Source organism: Rana temporaria, chromosome 8 (assembly GCF_905171775.1).
Source record: "Rana temporaria chromosome 8, aRanTem1.1, whole genome shotgun sequence".
Lineage (NCBI taxonomy): Eukaryota > Metazoa > Chordata > Amphibia > Anura > Ranidae > Rana > Rana temporaria.
Window position 1 is genome coordinate 155019850 of NC_053496.1, and position 13175 is coordinate 155033024.

The 13175-nt window shown below is 49.3% G+C and overlaps 46 non-coding genes and 1 pseudogene across 46 annotated transcripts; all 47 read right to left on the reverse strand.

Annotated features, from left to right (window-relative positions):
• Positions 1–46: 46 nt before the first annotated feature.
• On the reverse strand, positions 47–165 carry LOC120911232. The gene has a single exon (XR_005742021.1). It is a non-coding gene; the product is annotated as a 5S ribosomal RNA (ribosomal RNA).
• A 90-nt stretch (positions 166–255) lies between these two features.
• LOC120911233 lies at positions 256–374 on the reverse strand. Its single transcript, XR_005742022.1, has one exon. It is a non-coding gene; the product is annotated as a 5S ribosomal RNA (ribosomal RNA).
• Positions 375–464: 90 nt separating this feature from the next.
• Positions 465–583, reverse strand: LOC120911234. Its single transcript, XR_005742023.1, has one exon. It is a non-coding gene; the product is annotated as a 5S ribosomal RNA (ribosomal RNA).
• A 90-nt stretch (positions 584–673) lies between these two features.
• LOC120911857 lies at positions 674–792 on the reverse strand. Its single transcript, XR_005742626.1, has one exon. It is a non-coding gene; the product is annotated as a 5S ribosomal RNA (ribosomal RNA).
• Positions 793–882: 90 nt separating this feature from the next.
• Positions 883–1001, reverse strand: LOC120911858. The gene has a single exon (XR_005742627.1). It is a non-coding gene; the product is annotated as a 5S ribosomal RNA (ribosomal RNA).
• Positions 1002–1091: 90 nt separating this feature from the next.
• LOC120912050 lies at positions 1092–1210 on the reverse strand. Its single transcript, XR_005742813.1, has one exon. It is a non-coding gene; the product is annotated as a 5S ribosomal RNA (ribosomal RNA).
• Positions 1211–1300: 90 nt separating this feature from the next.
• Positions 1301–1419, reverse strand: LOC120912066. The gene has a single exon (XR_005742828.1). It is a non-coding gene; the product is annotated as a 5S ribosomal RNA (ribosomal RNA).
• Positions 1420–1509: 90 nt separating this feature from the next.
• On the reverse strand, positions 1510–1628 carry LOC120911235. The gene has a single exon (XR_005742024.1). It is a non-coding gene; the product is annotated as a 5S ribosomal RNA (ribosomal RNA).
• A 90-nt stretch (positions 1629–1718) lies between these two features.
• Positions 1719–1837, reverse strand: LOC120911236. Its single transcript, XR_005742025.1, has one exon. It is a non-coding gene; the product is annotated as a 5S ribosomal RNA (ribosomal RNA).
• Positions 1838–1927: 90 nt separating this feature from the next.
• On the reverse strand, positions 1928–2046 carry LOC120911237. The gene has a single exon (XR_005742026.1). It is a non-coding gene; the product is annotated as a 5S ribosomal RNA (ribosomal RNA).
• A 90-nt stretch (positions 2047–2136) lies between these two features.
• On the reverse strand, positions 2137–2255 carry LOC120911238. Its single transcript, XR_005742027.1, has one exon. It is a non-coding gene; the product is annotated as a 5S ribosomal RNA (ribosomal RNA).
• A 90-nt stretch (positions 2256–2345) lies between these two features.
• On the reverse strand, positions 2346–2464 carry LOC120912055. The gene has a single exon (XR_005742817.1). It is a non-coding gene; the product is annotated as a 5S ribosomal RNA (ribosomal RNA).
• A 90-nt stretch (positions 2465–2554) lies between these two features.
• On the reverse strand, positions 2555–2673 carry LOC120911239. Its single transcript, XR_005742028.1, has one exon. It is a non-coding gene; the product is annotated as a 5S ribosomal RNA (ribosomal RNA).
• Positions 2674–2763: 90 nt separating this feature from the next.
• On the reverse strand, positions 2764–2882 carry LOC120911165. Its single transcript, XR_005741958.1, has one exon. It is a non-coding gene; the product is annotated as a 5S ribosomal RNA (ribosomal RNA).
• Positions 2883–2972: 90 nt separating this feature from the next.
• LOC120912018 lies at positions 2973–3091 on the reverse strand. The gene has a single exon (XR_005742782.1). It is a non-coding gene; the product is annotated as a 5S ribosomal RNA (ribosomal RNA).
• A 90-nt stretch (positions 3092–3181) lies between these two features.
• LOC120912196 lies at positions 3182–3300 on the reverse strand. Its single transcript, XR_005742952.1, has one exon. It is a non-coding gene; the product is annotated as a 5S ribosomal RNA (ribosomal RNA).
• Positions 3301–3390: 90 nt separating this feature from the next.
• Positions 3391–3509, reverse strand: LOC120912124. Its single transcript, XR_005742884.1, has one exon. It is a non-coding gene; the product is annotated as a 5S ribosomal RNA (ribosomal RNA).
• A 90-nt stretch (positions 3510–3599) lies between these two features.
• Positions 3600–3718, reverse strand: LOC120912024. Its single transcript, XR_005742788.1, has one exon. It is a non-coding gene; the product is annotated as a 5S ribosomal RNA (ribosomal RNA).
• A 90-nt stretch (positions 3719–3808) lies between these two features.
• LOC120911992 lies at positions 3809–3927 on the reverse strand. Its single transcript, XR_005742758.1, has one exon. It is a non-coding gene; the product is annotated as a 5S ribosomal RNA (ribosomal RNA).
• A 90-nt stretch (positions 3928–4017) lies between these two features.
• LOC120911240 lies at positions 4018–4136 on the reverse strand. The gene has a single exon (XR_005742029.1). It is a non-coding gene; the product is annotated as a 5S ribosomal RNA (ribosomal RNA).
• A 90-nt stretch (positions 4137–4226) lies between these two features.
• LOC120911242 lies at positions 4227–4345 on the reverse strand. The gene has a single exon (XR_005742031.1). It is a non-coding gene; the product is annotated as a 5S ribosomal RNA (ribosomal RNA).
• A 90-nt stretch (positions 4346–4435) lies between these two features.
• On the reverse strand, positions 4436–4554 carry LOC120911985. The gene has a single exon (XR_005742751.1). It is a non-coding gene; the product is annotated as a 5S ribosomal RNA (ribosomal RNA).
• A 90-nt stretch (positions 4555–4644) lies between these two features.
• LOC120911243 lies at positions 4645–4763 on the reverse strand. Its single transcript, XR_005742032.1, has one exon. It is a non-coding gene; the product is annotated as a 5S ribosomal RNA (ribosomal RNA).
• A 90-nt stretch (positions 4764–4853) lies between these two features.
• On the reverse strand, positions 4854–4972 carry LOC120912046. Its single transcript, XR_005742809.1, has one exon. It is a non-coding gene; the product is annotated as a 5S ribosomal RNA (ribosomal RNA).
• A 90-nt stretch (positions 4973–5062) lies between these two features.
• Positions 5063–5181, reverse strand: LOC120912096. Its single transcript, XR_005742856.1, has one exon. It is a non-coding gene; the product is annotated as a 5S ribosomal RNA (ribosomal RNA).
• A 100-nt stretch (positions 5182–5281) lies between these two features.
• LOC120912127 lies at positions 5282–5400 on the reverse strand. The gene has a single exon (XR_005742887.1). It is a non-coding gene; the product is annotated as a 5S ribosomal RNA (ribosomal RNA).
• A 100-nt stretch (positions 5401–5500) lies between these two features.
• LOC120912090 lies at positions 5501–5619 on the reverse strand. Its single transcript, XR_005742850.1, has one exon. It is a non-coding gene; the product is annotated as a 5S ribosomal RNA (ribosomal RNA).
• Positions 5620–5714: 95 nt separating this feature from the next.
• On the reverse strand, positions 5715–5833 carry LOC120912635. The gene has a single exon (XR_005743165.1). It is a non-coding gene; the product is annotated as a 5S ribosomal RNA (ribosomal RNA).
• Positions 5834–5924: 91 nt separating this feature from the next.
• Positions 5925–6043, reverse strand: LOC120912148. The gene has a single exon (XR_005742906.1). It is a non-coding gene; the product is annotated as a 5S ribosomal RNA (ribosomal RNA).
• A 90-nt stretch (positions 6044–6133) lies between these two features.
• On the reverse strand, positions 6134–6252 carry LOC120911244. The gene has a single exon (XR_005742033.1). It is a non-coding gene; the product is annotated as a 5S ribosomal RNA (ribosomal RNA).
• Positions 6253–6343: 91 nt separating this feature from the next.
• On the reverse strand, positions 6344–6462 carry LOC120911844. Its single transcript, XR_005742613.1, has one exon. It is a non-coding gene; the product is annotated as a 5S ribosomal RNA (ribosomal RNA).
• Positions 6463–6552: 90 nt separating this feature from the next.
• On the reverse strand, positions 6553–6671 carry LOC120912412. Its single transcript, XR_005743052.1, has one exon. It is a non-coding gene; the product is annotated as a 5S ribosomal RNA (ribosomal RNA).
• A 90-nt stretch (positions 6672–6761) lies between these two features.
• On the reverse strand, positions 6762–6880 carry LOC120912109. Its single transcript, XR_005742869.1, has one exon. It is a non-coding gene; the product is annotated as a 5S ribosomal RNA (ribosomal RNA).
• A 91-nt stretch (positions 6881–6971) lies between these two features.
• Positions 6972–7090, reverse strand: LOC120912295 (annotated as a pseudogene).
• Positions 7091–7180: 90 nt separating this feature from the next.
• On the reverse strand, positions 7181–7299 carry LOC120911245. The gene has a single exon (XR_005742034.1). It is a non-coding gene; the product is annotated as a 5S ribosomal RNA (ribosomal RNA).
• Positions 7300–7389: 90 nt separating this feature from the next.
• Positions 7390–7508, reverse strand: LOC120911246. The gene has a single exon (XR_005742035.1). It is a non-coding gene; the product is annotated as a 5S ribosomal RNA (ribosomal RNA).
• Positions 7509–7598: 90 nt separating this feature from the next.
• LOC120911248 lies at positions 7599–7717 on the reverse strand. Its single transcript, XR_005742036.1, has one exon. It is a non-coding gene; the product is annotated as a 5S ribosomal RNA (ribosomal RNA).
• Positions 7718–7807: 90 nt separating this feature from the next.
• LOC120911249 lies at positions 7808–7926 on the reverse strand. Its single transcript, XR_005742037.1, has one exon. It is a non-coding gene; the product is annotated as a 5S ribosomal RNA (ribosomal RNA).
• A 90-nt stretch (positions 7927–8016) lies between these two features.
• LOC120911999 lies at positions 8017–8135 on the reverse strand. The gene has a single exon (XR_005742764.1). It is a non-coding gene; the product is annotated as a 5S ribosomal RNA (ribosomal RNA).
• A 90-nt stretch (positions 8136–8225) lies between these two features.
• On the reverse strand, positions 8226–8344 carry LOC120912513. Its single transcript, XR_005743094.1, has one exon. It is a non-coding gene; the product is annotated as a 5S ribosomal RNA (ribosomal RNA).
• A 90-nt stretch (positions 8345–8434) lies between these two features.
• LOC120912098 lies at positions 8435–8553 on the reverse strand. The gene has a single exon (XR_005742858.1). It is a non-coding gene; the product is annotated as a 5S ribosomal RNA (ribosomal RNA).
• Positions 8554–8653: 100 nt separating this feature from the next.
• LOC120912128 lies at positions 8654–8772 on the reverse strand. Its single transcript, XR_005742888.1, has one exon. It is a non-coding gene; the product is annotated as a 5S ribosomal RNA (ribosomal RNA).
• A 100-nt stretch (positions 8773–8872) lies between these two features.
• LOC120912092 lies at positions 8873–8991 on the reverse strand. Its single transcript, XR_005742852.1, has one exon. It is a non-coding gene; the product is annotated as a 5S ribosomal RNA (ribosomal RNA).
• Positions 8992–9086: 95 nt separating this feature from the next.
• On the reverse strand, positions 9087–9205 carry LOC120912636. The gene has a single exon (XR_005743166.1). It is a non-coding gene; the product is annotated as a 5S ribosomal RNA (ribosomal RNA).
• Positions 9206–12600: 3395 nt separating this feature from the next.
• LOC120912150 lies at positions 12601–12719 on the reverse strand. Its single transcript, XR_005742908.1, has one exon. It is a non-coding gene; the product is annotated as a 5S ribosomal RNA (ribosomal RNA).
• A 90-nt stretch (positions 12720–12809) lies between these two features.
• On the reverse strand, positions 12810–12928 carry LOC120911250. The gene has a single exon (XR_005742038.1). It is a non-coding gene; the product is annotated as a 5S ribosomal RNA (ribosomal RNA).
• Positions 12929–13019: 91 nt separating this feature from the next.
• Positions 13020–13138, reverse strand: LOC120911845. Its single transcript, XR_005742614.1, has one exon. It is a non-coding gene; the product is annotated as a 5S ribosomal RNA (ribosomal RNA).
• Positions 13139–13175: the final 37 nt, after the last annotated feature.

Sequence of the window (13175 nt, forward strand, 5' to 3'; positions counted from 1 at the left end):
AAAGACTGGGGGAAAAAAGAGATTCAAGACTCCACCAAAACAAAAAAGCCTACAGCACCTGGTATTCCCAGGCGGTCTCCCATCCAGGTACTAACCAGGCCCGACCCTGCTTAGCCTCCGAGATCAGACGAGATCGGGCGCTTTCAAGGTGATGTGGCCGTAGGCGATAACCATGGCTGTCCTTAACTCTCTTGAAGATAGCATGGAAGAAAGACTGGGGGAAAAAAGAGATTCAAGACTCCACCAAAACAAAAAAGCCTACAGCACCTGGTATTCCCAGGCGGTCTCCCATCCAGGTACTAACCAGGCCCGACCCTGCTTAGCCTCCGAGATCAGACGAGATCGGGCGCTTTCAAGGTGATGTGGCCGTAGGCGATAACCATGGCTGTCCTTAACTCTCTTGAAGATAGCATGGAAGAAAGACTGGGGGAAAAAAGAGATTCAAGACTCCACCAAAACAAAAAAGCCTACAGCACCTGGTATTCCCAGGCGGTCTCCCATCCAGGTACTAACCAGGCCCGACCCTGCTTAGCCTCCGAGATCAGACGAGATCGGGCGCTTTCAAGGTGATGTGGCCGTAGGCGATAACCATGGCTGTCCTTAACTCTCTTGAAGATAGCATGGAAGAAAGACTGGGGGAAAAAAGAGATTCAAGACTCCACCAAAACAAAAATGCCTACAGCACCTGGTATTCCCAGGCGGTCTCCCATCCAGGTACTAACCAGGCCCGACCCTGCTTAGCCTCCGAGATCAGACGAGATCGGGCGCTTTCAAGGTGATGTGGCCGTAGGCGATAACCATGGCTGTCCTTAACTCTCTTGAAGATAGCATGGAAGAAAGACTGGGGGAAAAAAGAGATTCAAGACTCCACCAAAACAAAAATGCCTACAGCACCTGGTATTCCCAGGCGGTCTCCCATCCAGGTACTAACCAGGCCCGACCCTGCTTAGCCTCCGAGATCAGACGAGATCGGGCGCTTTCAAGGTGATGTGGCCGTAGGCGATAACCATGGCTGTCCTTAACTCTCTTGAAGATAGCATGGAAGAAAGACTGGGGGAAAAAAGAGATTCAAGACTCCACCAAAACAAAAAAGCCTACAGCACCTGGTATACCCAGGCGGTCTCCCATCCAGGTACTAACCAGGCCCGACCCTGCTTAGCCTCCGAGATCAGACGAGATCGGGCGCTTTCAAGGTGATGTGGCCGTAGGCGATAGCCATGGCTGTCCTTAACTCTCTTGAAGATAGCATGGAAGAAAGACTGGGGGAAAAAAGAGATTCAAGACTCCACCAAAACAAAAAAGCCTACAGCACCTGGTATTCCCAGGCGGTCTCCCATCCAGGAACTAACCAGGCCCGACCCTGCTTAGCCTCCGAGATCAGACGAGATCGGGCGCTTTCAAGGTGATGTGGCCGTAGGCGATAACCATGGCTGTCCTTAACTCTCTTGAAGATAGCATGGAAGAAAGACTGGGGGAAAAAAGAGATTCAAGACTCCACCAAAACAAAAAAGCCTACAGCACCTGGTATTCCCAGGCGGTCTCCCATCCAGGTACTAACCAGGCCCGACCCTGCTTAGCCTCCGAGATCAGACGAGATCGGGCGCTTTCAAGGTGATGTGGCCGTAGGCGATAACCATGGCTGTCCTTAACTCTCTTGAAGATAGCATGGAAGAAAGACTGGGGGAAAAAAGAGATTCAAGACTCCACCAAAACAAAAAAGCCTACAGCACCTGGTATTCCCAGGCGGTCTCCCATCCAGGTACTAACCAGGCCCGACCCTGCTTAGCCTCCGAGATCAGACGAGATCGGGCGCTTTCAAGGTGATGTGGCCGTAGGCGATAACCATGGCTGTCCTTAACTCTCTTGAAGATAGCATGGAAGAAAGACTGGGGGAAAAAAGAGATTCAAGACTCCACCAAAACAAAAAAGCCTACAGCACCTGGTATTCCCAGGCGGTCTCCCATCCAGGTACTAACCAGGCCCGACCCTGCTTAGCCTCCGAGATCAGACGAGATCGGGCGCTTTCAAGGTGATGTGGCCGTAGGCGATAACCATGGCTGTCCTTAACTCTCTTGAAGATAGCATGGAAGAAAGACTGGGGGAAAAAAGAGATTCAAGACTCCACCAAAACAAAAAAGCCTACAGCACCTGGTATTCCCAGGCGGTCTCCCATCCAGGTACTAACCAGGCCCGACCCTGCTTAGCCTCCGAGATCAGACGAGATCGGGCGCTTTCAAGGTGATGTGGCCGTAGGCGATAACCATGGCTGTCCTTAACTCTCTTGAAGATAGCATTGAAGAAAGACTGGGGGAAAAAAGAGATTCAAGACTCCACCAAAACAAAAAAGCCTACAGCACCTGGTATTCCCAGGCGGTCTCCCATCCAGGTACTAACCAGGCCCGACCCTGCTTAGCCTCCGATATCAGACGAGATCGGGCGCTTTCAAGGTGATGTGGCCGTAGGCGATAACCATGGCTGTCCTTAACTCTCTTGAAGATAGCATGGAAGAAAGACTGGGGGAAAAAAGAGATTCAAGACTCCACCAAAACAAAAAAGCCTACAGCACCTGGTATTCCCAGGCGGTCTCCCATCCAGGTACTAACCAGGCCCGACCCTGCTTAGCCTCCGAGATCAGACGAGATCGGGCGCTTTCAAGGTGATGTGGCCGTAGGCGATAACCATGGCTGTCCTTAACTCTCTTGAAGATAGCATGGAAGAAAGACTGGGGGAAAAAAGAGATTCAAGACTCCACCAAAACAAAAAAGCCTACAGCACCTGGTATTCCCAGGCGGTCTCCCATCCAGGTACTAACCAGGCCCAACCCTGCTTAGCCTCCGAGATCAGATGAGATCGGGCGCTTTCAAGGTGATGTGGCCGTAGGCGATAACCATGGCTGTCCTTAACTCTCTTGAAGATAGCATGGAAGAAAGACTGGGGGAAAAAAGAGATTCAAGACTCCACCAAAACAAAAAAGCCTACAGCACCTGGTATTCCCAGGCGGTCTCCCATCCAGGTACTAACCAGGCCCGACCCTGCTTAGCCTCCAAGATCAGACGAGATCGGGCGCTTTCAAGGTGATGTGGCCGTAGGCGATAACCATGGCTGTCCTTAACTCTCTTGAAGATAGCATGGAAGAAAGACTGGGGGAAAAAAGAGATTCAAGACTCCACCAAAACAAAAAAGCCTACAGCACCTGGTATTCCCAGGCGGTCTCCCATCCAGGAACTAACCAGGCCCGACCCTGCTTAGCCTCCGAGATCAGACGAGATCGGGCGCTTTCAAGGTGATGTGGCCGTAGGAGATAACCATGGCTGTCCTTAACTCTCTTGAAGATAGCATGGAAGAAAGACTGGGGGAAAAAAGAGATTCAAGACTCCACCAAAACAAAAAAGCCTACAGCACCTGGTATTCCCAGGCGGTCTCCCATCCAGGTACTAACCAGGCCCGACCCTGCTTAGCCTCCGAGATCAGACGAGATCGGGCGCTTTCAAGGTGATGTGGCCGATGGCGGTAACCATGGCTGTCCTTAACTCTCTTGAAGATAGCATGGAAGAAAGACTGGGGGAAAAAAGAGATTCAAGACTCCACCAAAACAAAAAAGCCTACAGCACCTGGTATTCCCAGGCGGTCTCCCATCCAGGTACTAACCAGGCCCGACCCTGCTTAGCCTCCGAGATCAGACGAGATCGGGCGCTTTCAAGGTGATGTGGCCCTAGGCGATAACCATGGCTGTCCTTAACTCTCTTGAAGATAGCATGGAAGAAAGACTGGGGGAAAAAAGAGATTCAAGACTCCACCAAAACAAAAAAGCCTACAGCACCTGGTATTCCCAGGTGGTCTCCCATCCAGGTACTAACCAGACCCGACCCTGCTTAGCCTCCGAGATCAGACGAGATCGGGCGCTTTCAAGGTGATGTGGCCGTAGGCGATAACCATGGCTGTCCTTAACTCTCTTGAAGATAGCATGGAAGAAAGACTGGGGGAAAAAAGAGATTCAAGACTCCACCAAAACAAAAAAGCCTACAGCACCTGGTATTCCCAGGCGGTCTCCCATCCAGGTACTAACCAGGCCCGACCCTGCTTAGCCTCCGAGATCAGACGAGATCGGGCGCTTTCAAGGTGATGTGGCCGTAGGCGATAACCATGGCTGTCCTTAACTCTCTTGAAGATAGCATGGAAGAAAGACTGGGGGAAAAAAGAGATTCAAGACTCCACCAAAACAAAAAAGCCTACAGCACCTGGTATTCCCAGGCGGTCTCCCATCCAGGTACTAACCAGGCCCGACCCTGCTTAGCCTCCGAGATCAGACGAGATCGGGCGCTTTCAAGGTGATGTGGCCGTAGGCGATAACCATGGCTGTCCTTAACTCTCTTGAAGATAGCATGGAAGAAAGACTGGGGGAAAAAAGAGATTCAAGACTCCACCAAAACAAAAAAGCCTACAGCACCTGGTATTCCCAGGCGGTCTCCCATCCAGGTACTAACCAGGCCCGACCCTGCTTAGCCTCCGAGATCAGACGAAATCGGGCGCTTTCAAGGTGATGTGGCCGTAGGCGATAACCATGGCTGTCCTTAACTCTCTTGAAGATAGCATGGAAGAAAGACTGGGGGAAAAAAGAGATTCAAGACTCCACCAAAACAAAAAAGCCTACAGCACCTGGTATTCCCAGGCGGTCTCCCATCCAGGTACTAACCAGGCCCGACCCTGCTTAGCCTCCGAGATCAGACGAGATCGGGCGCTTTCAAGGTGATGTGGCCGTAGGCGATAACCATGGCTGTCCTTAACTCTCTTGAAGATAGCATGGAAGAAAGACTGGGGGAAAAAAGAGATTCAAGACTCCACCAAAACAAAAAAGCCTACAGCACCTGGTATTCCCAGGCGGTCTCCCATCCAGGTACTAACCAGGCCCGACCCTGCTTAGCCTCCGAGATCAGATGAGATTGGGCGCTTTCAAGGTGATGTGGCCGTAGGCGATAACCATGGCTGTCCTTAACTCTCTTGAAGATAGCATGGAAGAAAGACTGGGGGAAAAAAGAGATTCAAGACTCCACCAAAACAAAAAAGCCTACAGCACCTGGTATTCCCAGGCGGTCTCCCATCCAGGTACTAACCAGGCCCGACCCTGCTTAGCCTCCGAGATCAGACGAGATTGGGCGCTTTCAGGGTGATGTGGCCATAGGCGATAACCATGGCTGTCCTTAACTCTCTTGAAGATAGCATGGAAGAAAGACTGGGGAAAAAAAGAGATTCAAGGACTCCACCACAACAACCAAAACAAAAAAGCCTATAGCACCTGGTATTCCCAGGTGGTCTCCCATCCAGGTACTAACCAGGCACGACCCTGCTTAGCCTCCGAGATCAGACGAGATCGGGCACTTTCAGGGTGATGTGGCCGTAGGCGATAACCATGGCTGTCCTTAACTCTCTTGAAGATAGCATGGAAGAAAGACTGGGGAAAAAAAGAGATTCAAGAACTCCACCACAACAACCAAAACAAAAAAGCCTACAGCACCTGGTATTCTCAGGCGGTCTCCCATCCAGGTACTAACCAGGCCCGACCTTGCTTAGCCTCCAAGATCAGACGAGATCGGGCGCTTTCAAGGTGATGTGGCCGTAGGCGATAACCATGGCTGTCCTTAACTCTCTTGAAGATAGCATGGAAGAAAGACTGGGGGAAAAAAGAGATTCAAGACTCCACCACGACAAGCAAAAAAAGCCTACAGCACCTGGTATTCCCAGACGGTCTCCCATCCAGGTACTAACCAGGCCCGACCCTGCTTAGCCTCCGAGATCAGACGAGATCGGGCGCTTTCAGGGTGATGTGGCCGTAGGCGATAAGCATGGCTGTCCTTAACTCTCTTGAAGATAGCATGGAAGAAAGACTGGGGAAAAAAAGAGATTCAAGGACTCCACCACAACAACAAAGCCTACAGTACCTGGTATTCCCTGGCGGTCTCCCATCCAGGTACTAACCAGGCCCGACCCTGCTTAGCCTCCGAGATCAGACGAGATCGGGCGCTTTCAGGGTGATGTGGCCGTAGGTGATAACCATGGCTGTCCTTAACTCTCTTGAAGATAGCATGGAAGAGAGACTGGGGGAAAAAAGAGATTCAAGACTCCACCAAAACAAAAAAGCCTACAGCACCTGGTATTCCCAGGCGGTCTCCCATCCAGGTACTAACCAGGCCCGACCCTGCTTAGCCTCCGAGATCAGACGAGATCGGGCGCTTTCAAGGTGATGTGGCCGTAGGCGATAACCATGGCTGTCCTTAACTCTCTTGAAGATAGCATGGAAGAAAGACTGGGGGAAAAAAGAGATTCAAGGACTCCACCAAAACAAAAAAGCCTACAGCACCTGGTATTCCCAGGCGGTCTCCCATCCAGGTACTAACCAGGCCCGACCTTGCTTAGCCTCCGAGATCAGACGAGATCGGGCGCTTTCAAGGTGATGTGGCCATAGGCGATAACCATGGCTGTCCTTAACTCTCTTGAAGATAGCATGGAAGAAAGACTGGGGGAAAAAAGAGATTCAAGACTCCACCAAAACAAAAAAGCCTACAGCACCTGGTATTCCCAGGCGGTCTCCCATCCAGGTACTAACCAGGCCCGACCTTGCTTAGCCTCCGAGATCAGACGAGATCGGGCGCTTTCAAGGTGATGTGGCCGTAGGCGATAACCATGGCTGTCCTTAACTCTCTTGAAGATAGCATGGAAGAAAGACTGGGGGAAAAAAGAGATTCAAGACTCCACCAAAACAAAAAAGCCTACAGCACCTGGTAATCCCAGGCGGTCTCCCATCCAGGTACTAACCAGGCCCGACCCTGCTTAGCCTCCGAGATCAGACGAGATCGGGCGCTTTCAAGGTGATGTGGCCGTAGGCGATAACCATGGCTGTCCTTAACTCTCTTGAAGATAGCATGGAAGAAAGACTGGGGGAAAAAAGAGATTCAAGGACTCCACCACAACAAAAAAGCCTACAGCACCTGGTATTCCCAGGCTGTCTCCCATCCAGGTACTAACCAGGCCCGACCCTGCTTAGCCTCCGAGATCAGACAAGATCGGGCGCTTTCAAGGTGATGTGGCCGTAGGCAATAACCATGGCTGTCCTTAACTCTCTTGAAGATAGCATGGAAGAAAGACTGGGGGAAAAAAGAGATTCAAGACTCCACCAAAACAAAAAAGCCTACAGCACCTGGTATTCCCAGGCGGTCTCCCATCCAGGTACTAACCAGGCCCGACCCTGCTTAGCCTCCGAGATCAGACGAGATCGGGCGCTTTCAAGGTGATGTGGCCGTAGGCGATAACCATGGCTGTCCTTAACTCTCTTGAAGATAGCATGGAAGAAAGACTGGGGGAAAAAAGAGATTCAAGACTCCACCAAAACAAAAAAGCCTACAGCACCTGGTATTCCCAGGCGGTCTCCCATCCAGGTACTAACCAGGCCCGACCCTGCTTAGCCTCCGAGATCAGACGAGATCGGGCGCTTTCAAGGTGATGTGGCCGTAGGCGATAACCATGGCTGTCCTTAACTCTCTTGAAGATAGCATGGAAGAAATACTGGGGGAAAAAAGAGATTCAAGACTCCACCAAAACAAAAAAGCCTACAGCACCTGGTATTCCCAGGCGGTCTCCCATCCAGGTACTAACCAGGCCCGACCCTGCTTAGCCTCCGAGATCAGACGAGATCGGGCGCTTTCAAGGTGATGTGGCCGTAGGCGATAACCATGGCTGTCCTTAACTCTCTTGAAGATAGCATGGAAGAAAGACTGGGGGAAAAAAGAGATTCAAGACTCCACCAAAACAAAAAAGCCTACAGCACCTGGTATTCCCAGGCGGTCTCCCATCCAGGTACTAACCAGGCCCGACCCTGCTTAGCCTCCGAGATCAGACGAGATCGGGCGCTTTCAAGGTGATGTGGCCGTAGGCGATAACCATGGCTGTCCTTAACTCTCTTGAAGATAGCATGGAAGAAAGACTGGGGGAAAAAAGAGATTCAAGACTCCACCAAAACAAAAAAGCCTACAGCACCTGGTATTCCCAGGCAGTCTCCCATCCAGGTACTAACCAGGCCCGACCCTGCTTAGCCTCCGAGATCAGACGAGATCGGGCGCTTTCAAGGTGATGTGGCCGTAGGCGATAACCATGGCTGTCCTTAACTCTCTTGAAGATAGCATGGAAGAAAGACTGGGGGAAAAAAGAGATTCAAGACTCCACCAAAACAAAAAAGCCTACAGCACCTGGTATTCCCAGGCGGTCTCCCATCCAGGTACTAACCAGGCCCGACCCTGCTTAGCCTCCGAGATCAGATGAGATCGGGCGCTTTCAAGGTGATGTGGCCGTAGGCGATAACCATGGCTGTCCTTAACTCTCTTGAAGATAGCATGGAAGAAAGACTGGGGGAAAAAAGAGATTCAAGACTCCACCAAAACAAAAAAGCCTACAGCACCTGGTATTCCCAGGCGGTCTCCCATCCAGGTACTAACCAGGCCCGACCCTGCTTAGCCTCCGAGATCAGACGAGATTGGGCGCTTTCAGGGTGATGTGGCCATAGGCGATAACCATGGCTGTCCTTAACTCTCTTGAAGATAGCATGGAAGAAAGACTGGGGAAAAAAAGAGATTCAAGGACTCCACCACAACAACCAAAACAAAAAAGCCTATAGCACCTGGTATTCCCAGGTGGTCTCCCATCCAGGTACTAACCAGGCACGACCCTGCTTAGCCTCCGAGATCAGACGAGATCGGGCACTTTCAGGGTGATGTGGCCGTAGGCGATAACCATGGCTGTCCTTAACTCTCTTGAAGATAGCATGGAAGAAAGACTGGGGAAAAAAAGAGATTCAAGAACTCCACCACAACAACCAAAACAAAAAAGCCTACAGCACCTGGTATTCTCAGGCGGTCTCCCATCCAGGTACTAACCAGGCCCGACCTTGCTTAGCCTCCAAGATCAGACGAGATCGGGCGCTTTCAAGGTGATGTGGCCGTAGGCGATAACCATGGCTGTCCTTAACTCTCTTGAAGATAGCATGGAAGAAAGACTGGGGGAAAAAAGAGATTCAAGACTCCACCACGACAAGCAAAAAAAGCCTACAGCACCTGGTATTCCCAGACGGTCTCCCATCCAGGTACTAACCAGGCCCGACCCTGCTTAGCCTCCGAGATCAGACGAGATCGGGCGCTTTCAGGGTGATGTGGCCGTAGGCGATAAGCATGGCTGTCCTTAACTCTCTTGAAGATAGCATGGAAGAAAGACTGGGGAAAAAAAGAGATTCAAAAAGATTAAGGCTTCAAATGGCCACTTGACCCAAAACCCCGAAAAGATTCTCAAGGCCTTTCAATCTTTTTATTCAACTTTATATTCCTCCGATGAACGACACTCCCAAGCGGACCTTGACACTTTCTTGAAGAATGTCCCGCTCCCTAGACTTTCAGACTCCCATCGCTCCATCCTTGATTCACCATTTCAAATAGCAGAGATTCACAATGTTATTAAAGATCTTAAGACTGACTCGGCCCCAGGACCTGACGGTTTTTCAAACCAATACTACAAGACTTTCTCCGAGATTCTGGTTCCCTATCTGGTTCGGTTCTTCAATTCCATGCGTAAAGAACCATTATTGGATCCCTCAGCAAACCTAGCGTTTATTTCAGTCATTCCCAAACCGGGGAAGGACCCTAGTGAAGTGAGCAATTATAGGCCAATCTCGTTGATAAACAACGACATGAAGATAATGACTAAAGCCTTGGCCAATAGACTGGCCTCCTTTATTGGATCTTATATTAATAAGGATCAGGTGGGTTTCATCCCGGGAAGACAGGGACCGGACCAGATACGGAGAGCAGTGGACGTTATTTCCCTTATGAGGTCGGGCTGGGATGGAGGGTCCCCCCAAGAAGGCTACCTGCTGTCTATTGATTTGCAAAAGGCATTTGATACGGTAGAATGGCCTTACCTTTTTGAGTTGCTCCGTCAATGGGGTTTTGGGCCTGACTTTATAAAAATTTTGGAAGCACTGTATTCCCAACCGATAGCACAGGTTAGATTTCAGGGTTATTTTTCGGCGAAATTCCCCATCAGAAAGGGAACGAGACAGGGTTGCCCCCTCTCCCCCCTTCTTTTCGCGGTGGCCATAGAAACTTTGGCCATCGCGATCAGAAATCACCCGGATATACAGGGGGTTCAATGCGGACAAACAACACATAAATGTGCCTTGTTCGCTGACGACGTACTCCTTTTTCTTACAGCCCCATCTACCTCGACCCCTAACGTAATCCACCTCCTTAATGATTTTGGCAGCATATCAGGTCTAAGAGTTAATATGTCTAAATCGGTAGCACTCAATGTATCCCTCCCGCAATCACAAGTAGATAGCTTGAAAAGTAACTTCCCATTCTCCTGGAACTCTACATCTATCCCTTATTTGGGTATTAACCTCACTTCACAGACTGAATTTCTCCACAAACATAATTACCCACCCATGGTTAAAAAGTTAATGGAAGATCTACGTCAATGGTCTTTATATAATCTTTCTTGGCTAGGTCGTGTAAATGCAGTTAAGATGACCCTCCTACCCAAGATTTTATATCTTTTCCGCTCCCTCCCTATCCCGGTTACTAAATCATATATTGATTCTCTCCAATCTGCTATAACTAAATTTATTTGGGAAAAAAAAGGGAATCGCCTTTCTAAATCCGTGCTTTTTCGGCCCAGGCTGAAAGGGGGCCTTGGTCTACCGAATTTATGGTGGTACTATCGTGCTGCCCAACTTAGCCAGTTTTCCATAATTTACCTTAAAGGTCCCAAGCCAGACTGGGTCTCCATGGAAAGAGCAGCGACCCCGGGATTCACCCTAGATTTCCTTTTATGGACCCACCCTAGGAACCGACCTCCGATTCTAGCTCCTACACTATCCCACTCTATGTCTCTTTGTGACTCATTGCATAAACTAACTTCAGTGGTGTCTCATTGGCACCCTCTTGCACATATCTTCCATAATCCTCGATTCCCACCCGGTTTAGATATTACAGCCTTCAAATGGTGGCTGGACAAAGGTTTATACAGAATTGGCCACTTTTTTAACTCGAACGGACCCCTCACATTAAATTATTGCTCCTCTAGACTAAAAATGCCCCCTTCTGAGAAATTTCGCTTTTTTCAAATTTCCCACTTTTTACACCAGATTAAGAAGACCTGCACGGAACAACCTTCTGTGACCCCTTATGAGCAGTGGTGTTCCTCAGCCATGGACACAAAGGGGGGTATATCTTTAATTTACTCAGCTTTGGCAGAACCTCTGGAGAAAGCGCTTTACATGAAGAATTGGGAGCGTGACCTTGATCTGGATTGGTCACTGGAAAGATGGCACTCCAATTTGGCTCGCTCCTTTAGGGGCATTTTGAATGTATCACTTACCGAAACGTGCCTCAAGGTCATGACCCGTTGGTATTTAGTTCCCACCCGAATTGCCAAATTTTACCCGCAATCCTCCCCTCTGTGTTTTAGGGGTTGTGGACTTTCTGGCTCATTCCTTCATATATTGTGGGAGTGCCCCAGGATTCGTTCCTTCTGGCACAAAGTTTTCCACCTTATTAGAAAAGTCACGGGAATAGGGGTTGCTTGTGATCCTGTAATTGCCTTACTCAACAGCCCTATCCCCAAAATTCCCAAAAGCTCACAGGCGCTGATATTTTTTATTTTACTAGGGGCAAAGATGACTATTACCAAGGCTTGGAAATCCCCGTCGGTCTCTATTTTAATGGCCAAGAGAAAAATCTCGTGGATGATGTCCAACGAGAGGATTTCCAACATGATCCTTGATTCCGCTGATAAATTTAAGCTTATCTGGGAACCTTGGGCAACGTATGTCGGAGTCCTCCTCTGATTCCATTCGTAAGCCCTTGAAATATATGATTTGCTAGGCTCTCCGTGTAACTCCGTTATCCTCTTACTTCTTGATATTCTGTCTTCTTCTCTCTGATCTGTTTCCCCCTATCTTTTTCCATTTCTTTTCTTTTCTTCACTGTACTAGTATCTACAATGTGATTAACGTTATAGTTCAGGCCCGAGAGGGTCCACTTCGTTCTGATCTCTTATTTGCACTCGGTTTTGACTTTTATTTGTTGTGTTTTTTTTTTTGCAATAAGGGTTTGTGAAGCTTTGTTAAGGTCTTTGAAAGTTCTTATTTTGTTTGGTTTTTTGTTGTTTTATTGGTCATAACAATCTCTTATGACCCATATGTTTGGTTGACCCTCAGGTCCTCCTCGAGCTTGTTTTAGTCCAAGGCTATACATAATATAAAAGGCCCATCCTTAGTTATGGTGGATTATTTAGGCTATATGTTCATTTTGGAGGATTCTCAGTTCCCCACTCCCGGGACAGTGTGTTCCCTCTAGGGGCTCGGGGGGAGGGTGGACTTGGAGTTTCCGTCACTATGGTCGAGTCTATATGTGATTTCTAGCTTATGTTAATATGGATAAGGCTATATTCTGTCTTCTTTTGATTGGGACTTATTGTACCTTTATGTATATTGTGCAAATCTTTTCAATAAAAACATTTAACAAAAAAAAAAGAGATTCAAGGACTCCACCACAACAACAAAGCCTACAGTACCTGGTATTCCCTGGCGGTCTCCCATCCAGGTACTAACCAGGCCCGACCCTGCTTAGCCTCCGAGATCAGACGAGATCGGGCGCTTTCAGGGTGATGTGGCCGTAGGTGATAACCATGGCTGTCCTTAACTCTCTTGAAGATAGCATGGAAGAGAGACTGGGGGAAAAAAGAGATTCAAGACTCCACCAAAACAAAAAAGCCTACAGCACCTGGTATTCCCAGGCGGTCTCCCATCCAGGTACTAACCAGGCCCGACCCTGCTTAGCCTCCGAGATCAGACGAGATCGGGCGCTTTCAAGGTGATGTGGCCGTAGGCGATAACCATGGCTGTCCTTAACTCTCTTGAAGATAGCATGGAAGAAAGACTGGGGGAAAAAAGAGATTCAAGGACTCCACCAAAACAAAAAAGCCTACAGCACCTGGTATTCCCAGGCGGTCTCCCATCCAGGTACTAACCAGGCCCGACCTTGCTTAGCCTCCGAGATCAGACGAGATCGGGCGCTTTCAAGGTGATGTGGCCATAGGCGATAACCATGGCTGTCCTTAACTCTCTTGAAGATAGC